This window comes from Nannospalax galili, unplaced genomic scaffold, assembly GCF_000622305.1.
Source record: "Nannospalax galili isolate Female #2095 unplaced genomic scaffold, S.galili_v1.0 scaffold851, whole genome shotgun sequence".
NCBI classification, from domain to species: Eukaryota; Metazoa; Chordata; class Mammalia; order Rodentia; family Spalacidae; genus Nannospalax; species Nannospalax galili.
In genome coordinates, this window is record NW_008330578.1 from 1482030 (window position 1) to 1497184 (window position 15155).

At 46.8% G+C, this 15155-nt stretch overlaps 2 pseudogenes; both read right to left on the minus strand.

Moving 5' to 3' along the window:
• Positions 1-4904: 4904 nt before the first annotated feature.
• LOC103747589 overlaps positions 4905-15155 on the minus strand; it is a 41127-nt pseudogene continuing 30876 nt past the window's right edge.
• LOC103747513 lies at positions 5532-5905 on the minus strand (annotated as a pseudogene).

The window sequence follows — 15155 nt, forward strand, 5'->3', positions numbered from 1 at the left end:
TATGTGAGAAAAAGGGAGGGAGGTGGCTGGGAGAGGGACCTGCAAGGCAAGGGACAAGGGCTGGTGGGCTGGCTTGGGAGGCCAGGGCCAGCCACAAAGGCATGAGAACAAAGGTGTCTGAGGGGAGGAGTAGGGACCCCTGCTGCCCACAGGTGCACCAGCCCTGAGCATACCGGGAGTGCCCTGAATGCAGGGCAGGTCCACCCTGGGGCTAGGCAGGCTGGAGTGGCAGCTGAGGTCTAGGGGAGGGGAGATGGCTGTGGAATTGGGCAGTGTGGTGGGAGGCAGGGTGCCCCTTCCTTGAGAGCCTTGAACACTATGCTCCATGACTGACCCACACACCAGAAAGCTGGTACCACTCTCTTTGAGGGGAAAGAGGGGGTTAATGGAGACAGGGGTCTGTCCTGGGACTGAGGTCTGAAGTCCTCTCATTGGAAGAGCCTGAGGGGCCCCAAGGGAGGATGGGGGATGATGGGCACATGAAGAGAGGGGAGCTGTGGGGAGGAAGTCAGAGAAAGAGGCAGTAAAGGGTGTACACAGAGCTGCCTGCCACCTTACAGACCCACCCAAAGCAGAGGCTTCCCACTCTTCACCCCACACTTCTTGGGCTGCCTGATGCAGACCTAATGAGAGATGAACTACTGTTCCCTGCTGTTACCCTCCTGCTGCCAAGAGCTGCTGTGACAGGCAAGGGTACTGCCTGGGGAAGTCAGCTTGGGCTGCTGGGCTCAGTGTGTGTCAGTGCTGGGGGAGGGAGGGGAGATGACATGGGCAGCAACCAGGGCTGATCAGGGCCGCCTCAGGCTCTGAAGTACAGAAACTCTAGTAGCCCTCGGCATGGAGCGTTCCCCTTCTTGTCCACACTGGGACTCCTCGTGGACATTCTCTGGAGAGCAAGGAGGAGGGAACCATGGGCTTGCCTACAGCTATGGTAGAGGTGGGATGGGGTGGGAGGGAGCGAGTCAGCACTCAATTGTATCCTGCATGAAAGGGTAAGAGCAAGGTATCTTTGAAATCTGCTTAGCCCAACTCCATCACCCCAGGGAAGCCTGCTGCTCCACTGGTTAAGGTCACATCAACTGACTTCCCCAGAAGTCTCCCCAGAAGCCTGGAGCCCCAAGAAAGGAAAGAGCTTTCCTTTCTTCCTCATTCTGTTAATTTTATTTTTCAATAAAATTGTGTGTTAGGCAAGCACTCTACCACTGAACTAAATTCCCTGTCTCTGTTTTTGTGTGTGGTGTAGTGGTATATGTACTACATCCCCAGTCTCTCTCTCTCTCTCTCTCTCTCTCTCTCTCTCTCTCTCTCTCTCTCCCCTCCCTCTGGTGGGGCGGTGTATTCATCCATGTTGGCATATATTGACTAGAGGTTGACATAGGGATATCTTCCTCAGTCACTTCCACACCTTATTTTAATTAATTTTGGGGATCATTTTTGAGATACAGGGTCTCCCTGTAGCCCCAGCTGGCCTGGAACTCACTATGTAGACCACTATGTAGGCTGGCTTTGATCTCACAGAGATCTGCCTCCTGAGTGCTGGAAATAAAGATGTGAGCCACCACACCCTGTTCTACCTTATTTTTTTGAGACAGGGTCTTTCACTGAGCCTTGCCTTTTGTTGTTGTTGTTGTTCTTTTGAGACAGGGTCTTCCAGTAGCCCCAGCTGGCCTGGAACTCACAGGTCTGCCTGCCCCTGCCTCCTGAGTGCTGGGATTAAAGGCGTGAGCCTTGCCTTTTTTAGACTGGCTCATCAGCCAGCCCCTGAGATTCACCTGTCTGCACCACCTGCCCCCCTCCAGTGCTGGGATTACAGGCTCATGGCCACTTCTGGCAGTTACTCAGGTACTTGGTATCTGAACTCAAGTCCTTGTGCTTTCAAAGCAAGCCCTTTATATCCTGAACATTTCTCCTGTCCCCAGTGCTTATTTTTGAGATAGGAACTGGCCTGGGACTTCATATGTAACTAAGGTTGGACTCACAAACTGACACAGATATATATCACTGTGCCTAGTACTTACAATACTTTTTAGTTAGAAATAACTTTAAACTTAAAAGTTGTTTTATACCAGCACTCGGAAGGTTGTGTGCTACTATACCTGGTTTATTCAATACTATTTCTTCTTCTTCTTCTTCTTCTTCTTCTTCTTCTTCTTCTTCTTCTTCTTCTTCTTCTTCTTCTTCTTCTTCTTCTTCTTCTTCTTCTCTCTTCTTCCTCTTCCTCCTCCCCCCCCCAAAGCAGTGAATGAATGAGTGTCACCCACTGGGAGCCTGAAACTTGGGGAGTTAGGCCAGTTCAGGCCCGAGGTGAGATGAGCTGTGCTGGGGCTGTAGTCCTGGGAGGGAAGCACGTGAGTGGGAAGGAGCTATTTGCCCACCAAAGTGAGCATGTGGTGTTTATAGGGTGTGGAGCTGTAGCATATGCCTTTGGAGTTGGTGGCAGGCAGACAGGCAGGCAAGATGGAGTTGGGAGAGCAGCTGGCCATACTGAGGCACCTAGGTACACTTGCAAGACAGACACTGTCTGACTCTGAGGCGAGTTGGAAAGACCAAGCTGCTGGAGGGTCAGTCCTAAGTCTCAAAGTCCTGACTTTGGGACCCTCTTTCCAACCCATGAACGACAGCTGGTCTGTGCTCACTTGCTTGGAGAGGACTGGATGGGGTTCTAGCCCTACTGGGACATACATCTGGGTTCCTGACATGGCTTCTCTTTTTTTTTTTCCTTTGAGACAGGGTCTCCCTGTATAGCCCAGGCTGATGTATGTCTCCTGAGTGCTGGAATTACAGGCATGTTTTATAATATTTGCATTCTTGTGGAAGCCCCACTGTCTACTTCTTTCAGATGGCTGCTTCCAATTCCCACCTAAACTGGTTAAGAAGTTTGATATTAAGCTGGATGTGGTGGGGTTGTAGTCAGCACTCGGGAGGCAGAGGCAGGTAGATCTTTATGAGTTTGAGGTCAGCCTGGTCTACATAGCAAGTTACAGATTAGCCTGGACTTTTTAGTGAGACCCTGTTTAAAAAAAAAGTAGTTTGGTATTGGAGTCAGTGAGATGGCTCAGAGGGTAAAGGTACCTGCTGCCAATCCTGATGACCTGAGTTCAATCCCTGGGACCCCTTGGTGAAAGGAGAGAACCCTCTTGCAAGTTGTCCTCTAACTTCCATACATAGGTGTAGATATTTAAATAAATGTAATGAAAAGGAAGTTTTGTACTTAGAAGTCACTCCTTGAAGATGATCTGACCCCTGGTGTTCTGATTTCTTTCCTGCCTTGTAAGTGAAGTCTCCTCCTCCAGGAAGTCCTCTAGACTTCTTCAGAGTCCCCTTCACACACCTTCCTGGGTATGCTGGCTCTGGTCATTCTTTCACTGGTGCACATTGGTTTTACTTCTAGGAACTGAGTCTTTGCTCATTTATTAGCTTAACTCCCTCTTGCTGCCCCAGGCTATGCATGTAACTGGACCTCAAGGATGGATACCAGGCCAAGGATTGGTTGGCCTTGACTGGACATTTGGTTCCTTCGATGCCCCCATGCTCAGAACATCCACAAGCTCATAGGTCCTGGGCTTTCTGAGGTGGGGAACAGCAAGAAAAAAAAAAAAAGGCTAGCTCATGACCACTAACTAGCTTGTTGGGGTCAAGGCAAGCCCTTGACCTGGGCTTTGGTTACTTGGTCAGTACTTCTGCTTCTTCGCCTAGAGCCATACAGGGTCCTTCCTGAGCCCTCCCAGGTGACCTCTGGGAGGGAGGCCCCACCTGTGTCTTTTACCTCTAGACCACCCTTGTCAAAGCCCAGGAGATAAAGGGTTCCTCTCTCAGTGCCCATCCCCCTGAAGATATTTCAGCCAATTAGCATGTACAGTATTTACTTAATTAGGGTAATGACATAATTAGTGTAACTTGGGCTCTATCACATGGCTTCAACATGCAATTAGGAGCTGTCAGCGGGAGGCAACATTGTGAAAATGCTCATTCAATTTTGGTTCCAGCATGGAGGCCGAGCAGCTGCCTCTGCTCTGCAGTGGATTGCTGTGTGTGTGAGACTGCTGGGCATCGATAGCTTGGGGCAGAAGAGTAACCAGAACAGAAAGGCAGTTTCCAGGGCTGATGGAGTCCCCGACTGAGCCTGCTTGCATCACATATGGGTACTACTACTACTCCAACCCCAACACCAGGAAAGGCAGCAGCTGTGGCTTGGCTCATGTGGCTAAGAGTGGGCCCTTTGCTCTTCAGTTCTCCACATGAAATAGCACTACGAACATGCTACTTGTCTTTCTTTGGAGAATCATAATTTCCAAGATCCACTGTCTCATACCCACGAATCTGTTGGTCCTTTAGTGTGGCCCTGAGGTGCCATTGATTGGCAGAACTGGGTCAACTATTCCTGATTGGATTAGTGGAGAAATTGAGGCTCAGGGTAAGGAAGGTGGTAGAAATAGTCATGGCAGTGTTGACTTAAAGGGCACCCTGGTGTGGTTGGGGACTCCCTAGTCCTGTGTATTGTAAACTTTTCCTGGGGTGATGCAAACCCAGATAGGGCTCCAACAAGTAATGATTAAACCAAAGTGAATGAGTTTATTGGGCTTACTTTCAGTGCATAGGTGAGGGGTTATTTACAGGAGTGTGGGTGACCCCCAAACAGCTGGCATGGATGAAGACTTCCCTATGGCTGCATAGGGAAGAGTACTTCCTCTGTTAACCTTCCTTCTTCTAAACACTGTATCACCCTCCAAGACCGTAAGATCATGTGCGGCTTGGACAGAATCACATACACCAGAGGTCAACATTGGGTGTCCTCTATGCTCTCTACATCATTAAAATTTTTTTGGGGGAGTGGGCGTAGTGGACTTTATTGATGGTATTCAAGAGAGTAGGACCCCCTAAGTCCCTCCTCTTCTTCTGGGGGTCTAGGATGGAAACTGTGAAGGGAGAGAGTGTGTTGGGGGCTGAGTTGGGGCAGGGACCCCCAGCTGAGGGTCTCTCTCTTCTTCTTGCTGAGGTATTCTTTTTGGGGTGGGTGGTCCAGGGCTTCTTATCATGTGGACCATGAGGTCCACTACCATTGCTGTAGCCAAATTTGTTGTCATACCAGGAAATGAGCTTGACAAAGTGGTCGTTGAGAGCAATGCCAGCCTCAGCACCAAAGGTAGAAGAGCGAATGTCACTGTTAAAGTCACAGGAGACAACCTGGTCCTCAATATAGCCCAGGATGCCCTTTAGGGGGGCTCTCTGATTCATCCTCTTCCCCCTTCTCTTCCCCCTCCTTTTTCTTCTCTGTGGTACCTACTTTTATTTTCCTAATAGAATGGGATGGGTAGGGCACACCGTCCAACACACCAGAGCCTCCTGGGCTCTCATGTGAAACACAAAACAGCACCTCAGTACCACCAGTCCTTCACAGGACAGCTGGGGCTTCAGAGGTGCCTAGGTGCATAACCTTCCAGAACCTGAGTCATGGCCTGTTGCAGACTTCACCAAACCACTGCCCATTGGGGCTTCATCCTGCGGAGGCCCTAGCTTGGGCTGAGCCACCCTCACTGCTTGCCCACCTGCTGGCCTGGCTTCTTCTCCAGTTGACCTCAGCCTGCGCCCGGGATCCCTCCTCAGCCACCGCCACCAAACACACCTCTGCCAGCACCGCCCATGCCATGGCCCTTCTGCTGTTTCTCTGCTGTGAGCTACTGTGCTCTCGGCCCTTGGCAGTTGCCTCTTCCTCTACCATGTCAATGTTCTCCAGATTGTGCAGACATTTGATTGTACTGCTTCGGATGTACCACTCAGGCTTGTGCCAGAACTTGTCCACGTTTCAAAACATGCAGATTACCTCTGGCAGGTTGATGTTCATCCAATTGTCACAGCTCACCACGTGCCCATTGTAGGTCTCCTGGTTCTTCAGCTCTACCACCATCTTCAGCAGCGACTATAACAACATCTCGGTGGACTCTTCACCACCTTCTTGATAATATTTAGCAGATTTTTCCAGGTGGCAGGTCAGATCCACAACAGATACGTTGAGTGTAGGAACATGGAGGGCCATGCCAGTGAGCTTCCCATTCAGCTTTGGGATGACCTTGCCCATGGCCATGACAGCACCAGTGGATGCAGGATGTTCTGGGCAGTCCCATGCCCATCAAGCCACAGTTTCCCAGAGGGGCCATCCACAGTCTTTTGGGTAGCCATGATGGCATGAACTGTAGTCATTAGACCCTCAACCATACCGAAGTTACCATGGATGACCTTGGCTAGGGGAGCTAAGCAGTTGGTGGTGCAGGAGGCTTGCTGACAATCTTGAGGGAGTTGTCAGATTTCTCATGGTTCACACCTGTCACAAACATGGAGACATTAGAGAAGGGGCAGAGATGGTGGCCCTTTTTGCCTTCATCCTTCAAGTCGGACCCAGCTTTCTCCATGGTGGTGAAGACCCCAGTAGAGCCCACAACATACTCAGCATCAACAGCACCCCATTTGATGTTGGTGGGCTCCTGCTCCTGGAAGATGGAGATGGCCTTCCACATTGATGCCAAGTTTCTTGTTCTTAACCTTCACTGTACTGTGGAACTTGCTGTGGGTGGAGTCATACTGGAACATGTAGACCAGGTAGTTGAGGTCAATTAAGGGGTCATTGATGGCAACAATATTCACTTTGTCAGAGTTGAAGGCTGCACTGGTGACCAGGTGCCCAATATAGCCAAATCTGACAGGGCTAGCACTGCATGAGAAGATGCAGCTGTCTCTGGAATTGGGAGGAACAGAAAGCCTCACTAAAACAATTATTAATTGTATGTATGTATGTATGTATGTATGTATGTATGTATGTATGTATGTGTATGAGTATATTGCCTGCATGTAAGTGCACCCATGTCCTGCAGTGCCCTGAGAGGTCAGAAGAGGGCATTGGGTTCCCTGCAATTGGAGTTCCCTGCATTGATAGCTGCCCTGTAGGTGCTGGGAATCGAATTTGGGTCTTCTGCAAGAGCAGTCAGTCATCTCTTCAACCGCTCATTAAAAAAATGTAAAAAGGTAGATTTTATTTTACTTACGTGTGTGTGAGAGTTTGTGCATGCGTGTGTAGGTGCCCATAGAGATGAGAATGTAGACAGTGATCTCTGGGAGCTGGAGTTTCAGGCATTTGTGAGCTGTTTGATGTAGGTGCTGAGATCTGAACTCTGATTCTCTGATAAAGCAGTAAGTGCTTATAACTACTGAGCTCTTTCTTCAGGCCTTCTCCCTCAATCCTAGTTTTTGAGACAAAGTCTCTTACTAAACCCAGAGCTCACCAGTTGGCCAGAATGGCTGTCCAGTGAGCTCTAGGGATCTACCCATCTCCTTCCCCCCAGCAATAGGGTTACAGGTACACACCATCATGCCTTATTTTTACTAGGATCATATGTCTCTATCTCTCTATCTCTCTCTCTATCTATCTCTCTATCTCTCTATCTCTCTATCTATCTATCTATCTATCATCTATCTATCATCTATCACCTATCATCTACCTATCATCTATCTATCATCTATTTATATTGTTTTTGGACACAGGGTTTTCTTTTTTTTTTTCTTTCTTTCTTTTTTGTCTTTTTGAGACAGGGTCTCCCTGTAGCCCCAGCTGTCCTGGAACTCACTATGTAGACCAGGCTGGCCTCGAACTCACAAAGATCCGCCTGCCTCTGCCTCCCAAGTGCTGGGATTAAAGGCGTGCACCACCATGCCCGGCTGAACACACGGTTTTCTTGTAGCCCCAGCTGGCCTGGAGCTCAGTATGTAGACCCGGCTGGCCTCGATCCCACAGAGATTCACCTGCCTTTGTTTCTGGACTGCTGGAATGAAAGGCATGCACCACTACATCTGGCGCATAGGACCCTACTCTTGATGCCTCCTGGATATCTTCCCAGCAAACCAAGACTACTTTGCACCATCCAAAGCTAGAGAAGTTAATCAGGCAAAGTTTCCTGAGGCAAGGCCCAGTAGGGGTGGAAGGTCTTGTAGAAACCCTGTGATCCACTGATGACCCTAACCTATGCCAAAGGAGCTAGGACCCACCCTGGAAAGACCTCATCAAGTGCCTCCCCTATATGGAGGATTGAACCTAGGGCCTCATGCATGCTAGGTAATGCTCTGTTACTGAACTCCATCCCCAGTTACCTTTTTAATTTTCATTTTGAGGCAGAGTCTCAAGAAATTGCCCAGTCAGGCCTTGAACCTGTGATCTTCTTGCTTCAGCCTCCTACTGTGACCCAAAATACTCTGTCAAAATGTCTGGGGGCTATTTACCTCCATCCCCACCAGTTAGCTGTGTGTTTCCAGGCAAGCCCCTCACCTCCCTGTGCCTTGGTCTCCCCATTGCAGGAGACAGTGGAATGATTCTCTGAGTCTCTGTCCTGTCCTGCCAGTGACCTGTGCATACAAAAGCCAGCCAGGTCCTGCCTGTCACACAGCTGGGTCCAGTGCACTTTGGGTCCCTGCTCAGGCAAGGGTAGCCAGAATGATAGTGCTAGTGTAGGGGTGGGGCAGTCCCTGCAGGCGTGGCCTGTGGCCTCTGCTTCACCTCCATTCCTGGTACCTCAAATCCTTACGATTCACTCCTGTCTGACAGACAGTACTCCTAGTTGTCCCTTATGTAGGGAGAGGAGGTGGCTGCCACCCCTCAGAACCATCCTCCAAGTTCCACACTCCTTCATGCCAAGCACATTAGGGGATAATTAAGTAAAAATAGGCCTTCCGACCAGTGTAGCTCATTAAGACCTAATTAAGTTAATTAGTTCCAGGTGTGGATGGCGAGGCTCAAGTGAGGCAGGCGGCTGTTGTTTGCTGTAATTGCATTTTTGCAGCAGCAGTGATGGTGGTGATGATGGTGTGGCAGAGGCAATGGATTCCTTAGAGGCCTGGAAGGCTGCCAGGGTGCTCAAGAGGCTGGCCCTGAGCTGGGAGGGCCAGGAAGAATCCAGCAATCTGGAGACCACCCACAGGGAGAATGGTTGGAGGTTGCCCAGGTTGAGAGACTGGCTCTTTCACTTGCCAGCACTCTGGTGAGTGGTGGTGGTGGGCAGGCTGGTCTTTGGGCTTGATTCTCTGTGAATCCTGGTTCCCAGGAAAGTTTATAAATGGCTTTTAAAAAGATTTATTTATTTTTATTTTATGTGTATGAATGTTTTGCCTGCATGTATATAAGTGTACCATGTGTTTGCAGTGCCCATGGAGACCAGAAGAGGTTGTTGGATCCCCTGGACCTGGAGTTACAGGTAATTGAGAGCCACTATATGGGTGCTGAGAATTGAACTCAGGTCCTCTGAAAGAACAAGAAGCGATCTTAAGGGCTGAGCCACCTCTCTAGCCCCCATAGTAGCTTTTTTCAAGTGGAATATGTCAACCAGTCGAGAGACTCCAGTGATCCACCTCAGTCACCCCCTCTATTTGGTCTGAATCTCCAACACCTGTCTTTTTTGTCTTTTTCTGGTATATGGATCTTAGAGATAGCCTCCCTTTTTTGTGGCTTGGTATGTGTGTGTGTGTCACAAATCTGGTGCCTCTGTAGAGATAACTCTTTACCTACTGTCTCCTCCCTCAAACATCTCCCCTAACCCATGGCTTTCAGATCCACTAACCCCAGGACTGGCATGAGAACAGCTCTCCCAGGCTCAGTCATACTCTCATTTGACCAGTAAGTTGTCCATGCATGTGCAAGGAGTGGGGAAGGCAGAGGCTGTCAGACCTTAAGGAGGGAGAGGCCTTAGGAATAGAAGCAGGCTCTGCATCTCCAGCAGGACTAGGGTGGAGTAGGTGAAGTCCTGGGAACCAGAATTTGGGGTGCTCATTCTCAGGGTTGTGTTCCCACTTGTGTCCTGTCACAGGGTTCCTGAAGACACATGGGGATTGGGGAGATAGTTCAGTTGATAAAGTGTGTGCCATGTAAGTGTGAAGATCTGAATTTGGTCCTTTGAACCCGCATAAACATACTGAGCATGATAGTATGTGTTTATAATCCCACACTTATAATCCCAGTACTAAGAGACTGAAGTTGAGCTCTGGCTCTCTCTCTCTCTCTCTCTCTCTCTCTCTCTCTCTCTCTCTATATATATATATATATATATATATATGTTTATAGGACTGGGGGTGTAGGTGAATGGTAGAGAGTGTGCTTAGTATATACAAGGTCCTGGATTCAATCCCTAGCACTAAAAACCTCCCCAAAGTCCCAACAAACAATGACAAACTAACAACCATTCTCCTGATCAAAATGTCAACTTCTCACCCCCAATCCCATCATTTGAAAAGAAGAGGCAGGAGGATTAGTTCAAGACTGTCTTCTACTGTGTATGGAGTTTGAGGTCAGCTTGGGCTGCATGAAACCCAGTCTCAAAAAACCAAAGTCAGGGAGATGGCTCAGCAGTTAAGAGCACTGACTGCTCTTGCAGAAGACCTAGATTCAATTCCCAGCATCCACAAGGTGGCAAATAACCATTTGTAACTCCAGTTCCAGGGACTCTGATGCCCTCTTCTGACCTCTGTAGTCATTGCATGATACAGGTACGCTTATACACATGCAGGCAATACACTAATACACATAAAATAAAAATAATAAAAATTAAAAAAACCCAAATCAAGGCCAGCCTGGTCTACATAGTGAGTTCCAGGACAGCTGGAGCTACAAGGAGACCCTGTCTCAAAAAAAGACAAAAAAAAAAAAAGAAAAAAGAAAAAGAACCCCCCCCCCAATAAAACCCAAACGAAATCTTGGAGTGGGATGTAATATAAATCCTGGCACTCAGGAGGATAATGGAAAGTTTGAGGCCAGCCTGGGATGTATACTACCTTGAGCTGTATACTGAGATCTGCCTTCCAAATACCAGAAAAATGAAAGGACTCTTTGCCCCTGGGAATCTGGTTTGCTGAAGGAATTTTAAAAACCTGTTTTTGTGGAGCCTCTGAACCCAAGGTGTGGCATGCACTGGACAAGCCTTGAGCTCCAGTCCCAGCCTTACTGAAGAACTGTGACACAACTGACAAAAAACGCTGTGAAGATGGGCTGTATAGAGACAGTGCTCCCTTTTTCTGAGAACACTTCAAAGAATATTGAAACAGCTAATAAGCTTAAGGCCAAAGCACCTATCTCAGTCCCTGTGACCTTTGATTTAAATCTGTCATCACCACCACTCCTTGCTCATCCATAAACCTGAACAATGCACCTCAGAAACTACCTTACAATTCCATTTACAAAAGCAAATTAGGTAAGAGAAATGAGTTAAAATGTAATTAAAATTTTTTTTTATTCTTTAGGCTCCCAAGTGCTGGAATTAAAGGCATGTGCCATCATGCCCAGCTTGAACTTTAATAAAATAAATATTTTATTTTTATTTTATGTGCATAGTGTTTTGCCTGCATGTATCTTAGAGCACCAAGTATTTGGCTGGTGCCCTTGGAGCCCAGAAGAGAGTGTTGGATCTTCTGGAATTGGAGTTAATGATGGATATTAGCTGCCATGTGGGTGCTGGGAACAGATCCCAGGTCCTCTGGAAGAGCAGTAAGTACTTTTAACTGCTGAGCCAGCCCTTAACTTTAATTTTTAAACTTTGCTTAATCTTTGAATCTGATTGTAAATTATATCCTTTAAATAATATAACTCCAAAAGTCACAAGAATCTAATATACAGATAAAAAGATGGGCTGGTGAGATGGTTTAGTGGATAGAAGCACCTACTGTCCAATGATGCAAGCCCAAGTTCAATCCCCGGAACCCATGCAAAGATGGAGGGGGAGAACCAACTCGATAAAGTTGTCCTTTGACCTCCACATCCTTACCATAGACCATGTACTCTCATGCACATCAAATACACACAATAATAAATAAAAAATTAAAGACACTGGCATTCTTTGATCTGTTTTTGAGTGCATACTGTTCTTTTTGTAATAAAGTCCAGCTTTTTTCCCATATTTAATGACTTGCTCTGAAATTCTTTTGTGTAAGTCAACCTCAGGACCACATCTAAATAGAGATTCTGTTACTGATTAGCTTGGCCATGTGCTCAGTCTAGCAGGTTACCTGCCCGAGGCACTCTCTGATCACCAGACTCTTGATGATAAAAGAAAACACATATCACCTGATTATTGAGCAATACCAGGTCAGGTGAGGCTAAATAGGTAGTTGGCAGGAGACCTAGTCTCAGTGCTTGGCTTCCATTTCTCAATGGCAGATGTCTATTTAGCCATCTTGGAGGATTTGTGTTGATACCTCAAATTTCACTACTTCCTGCTGAATAGGGACATCCCAAGCTGAAAATGGAATAGAGCTACCTGACCTGAAGGGACATGAATAGGGGTAGCTTTATCCTTCCACGTAGCAGGGTAGCCACATAAAGCAAATAAAAGCATACTCTTATGGGGCTTAGGGGCTCAGTTACTGTTTTTATGAAGCTGGTGTCCTAAGGACCAATCCACCTCACTGGTGATCATGCTTTTCTTCCTCTCCAAGTCGTGAATAACCCTTGGTCCCTGGAGGTGAAGGGTACAGAAGTTTGCCTGTTGGAAGTATGGACCTAGAAGAAGCAAACTGTCACATGCTATTAATTATTTGACTTTTACTCTGAACATATTTAATAAGACATTTTTTTCATATCCAAGTAAGGAGATAAGGTACTTATTGCATGCAGACACCTGACGAGAACTCCTGAACAGAATTTCCAATGGGTTTTGGGGAGTCATTCTAATGTGGAGCAGGGTAAGAGGCAGATCCTAGGGGAGGCTAGCTTCCTGACAAATCTTAGCTAAGTTTTTTTTATTATAAGTTAAATAATTTAATAAATATAAAATAAATATTTATTATTTTTATTTTATGTGAGTGTTTTGCCTACATGTGTGTAAGGGCACCACATGAATGCAGTGCCCACAGAGGCCAGAAGAAGGCATCAGGTTCCTTGGAACTGGAGTTATAGACAGTTGTGAGTAGCCACGTAGGTACTAGAAATTGAACTTAGGTCTTCTGTAAGAGCAGTATTTGCTCTTAACCATGGAACCTTGTCTCCAGGCCCTTTTTGTTTTGTATATATATGTTTAATTTTTTTTTTTTTTTGGTCTTTTTGAGACAGGGTCTTTCTGTAGCTCCAGCTGTCCTGGAACTTGCTATGTAGACCAGGCTGGCCTTGAACTCACAGAGATCTGCCTGCCTCTGCCTCCTGTGTGCTGGGATTAAAGGCGTGTGCCACCATGCCAGGCCATATATATTTAATTTTATGTGTATGAGTGTATTGCCTACATGAATGTAAGTGCATCCATGTTGTGCAGTGCCCATGGAGGACAGAAGAGGGCATCGGATCCCCTGGAACTGGAGTTACAGACGTTTGCTAGCCACGATGTGGGTGCTGAGAATTGAACCCAGGTCTTCTGCAAGAGCAACCAGTGCTCTTAACCACTGAGCCATCTTTCCAGCCCCACCTCTTTGTTTTTTAAAGTGTGATTTATCTTTTCTGTCTTTCTAGTGAACTGGGGCTCTAAGATAGATGAATGAAGTCTTTATATAACTCTGGATTGGATTTGACAAATTGGGAATTATTTTTTGGTCTTTTTAAGACAGGGTTTCCCTGTGGCCCCAGCTGGCCTGGAACTCACTATGTAGATCAGGCTGGCCTTGATCTTGCAGAGATCCACCTGTCTCTACTGGGAAAAAAGGCATGTGCTACCACACCCAGCTAGGAATTATCTCTTTTAATAAGGCCCTGGCTACCTTTACCTTTGTTGCCTTTTTCAAACAAGTGGAGTAAACTTCTACCTCCCCAATTCTCCCCACTCCCAAAGGTGTCTACCAGCACTAAGATATATATTTTTCTATGTAACCTTGACTGGCCTGGTACTTACTATGTCGCTCAGGCTGGCCTTGAACCCATGGCAACTTTCCTGTTTGTCTCCCAAGTGCTAGGATTATAGGTATGTACCACCACGCCAGGCTGAAGAGCTATTTTCAGTTTTCAGAAACTTTAGGTATTTGGATAAAGTCTATTTGATAATTCTCAAGTGAACAGACTCTTTAATTTTTTTAAAAAAGAATACATTTTTCTTTTTTTGAGAATTTCATACATTAGTATTGTTATTTGCATTATTTCTATACCTCCCAGTCTCCCTCCAACTCCTTCCTAATTTCCTGTCTTCTTCTTTGATACACACACACACACACACACACACACACACACACACACACACACACACACAAAATGCACTGAGTTCATTTAGTGGTGCTCATGAGTTCCTGTGTTTGGGGCTGCCCATTTAGGATTAAATAACCTCCCTCATGGCGCTAGTCCCTGGAGAAAACATTCTCCCTCTCTCAGCATCCATTGATTACCTGTAGCTCTTCGTTTTGAAGTGGGACCCCATGAAATTTCCCCCATCTATCTTGACATGTTAACTGGTCTTGTCATATGCAGATCTTGTTAGGCTACTATTCTGTGGTGATCTCACTGGTGCAGCTTCCCTATAATGTGAAGAATGCATTATGTAGCAGCAGGCATCTTGTCTCCCTGGCTCTTACAATCTCTCTGCCTCCTCTTCTATAATGTTCCCTGAACCTTAGGTGTAGAGGATGCATTGTAGATGTATCACTTAGGCCTGAACACCTTGCAGTCACTTACTCTCTGTATTTTGACAAGTTTGGAACTTTGTAATAGTCTCCATCTGTTACCAAAAGAAGCTTCTTTGATGAGTGGTGAGCAGTACACTTGTGAACAAACTCTTTTACATTGTTCTCACATCCTTTTTAGAAGCTTCTCTGATTCAGGACTCTTCTTTGCACACAATATACAGCCTCCAGTGATGGTCTGGATAGCTCTTTGCACATTTAGACTCTTGATATGGCTGAATTCTGTACTGGGTGCTTTCATGGAAATTTTTACAGCATACAATGCCCTGTACATTTAATTTTTTTCTTTTTTTGTCTTTTTGAGACAGGGTCTCCCTGTAGCTCCAGCTGTCCTGGAACTCACTATGTAGACCAGGCTGGCCTTGAACTCACAGAGATCCGCCTGTCTCTGCCTCCTGAGTGCTGGGATTAAAGGTGTGCACCACCACCCCTGGCATTGCCTTGTAGTTTTACATGGCTTCTGGGGATGGAACTCAGGTCTTCACGCTTGAACAACAATACTTTACCACTTGAGCTTCCCATGCCCTCCACCCCTCCAT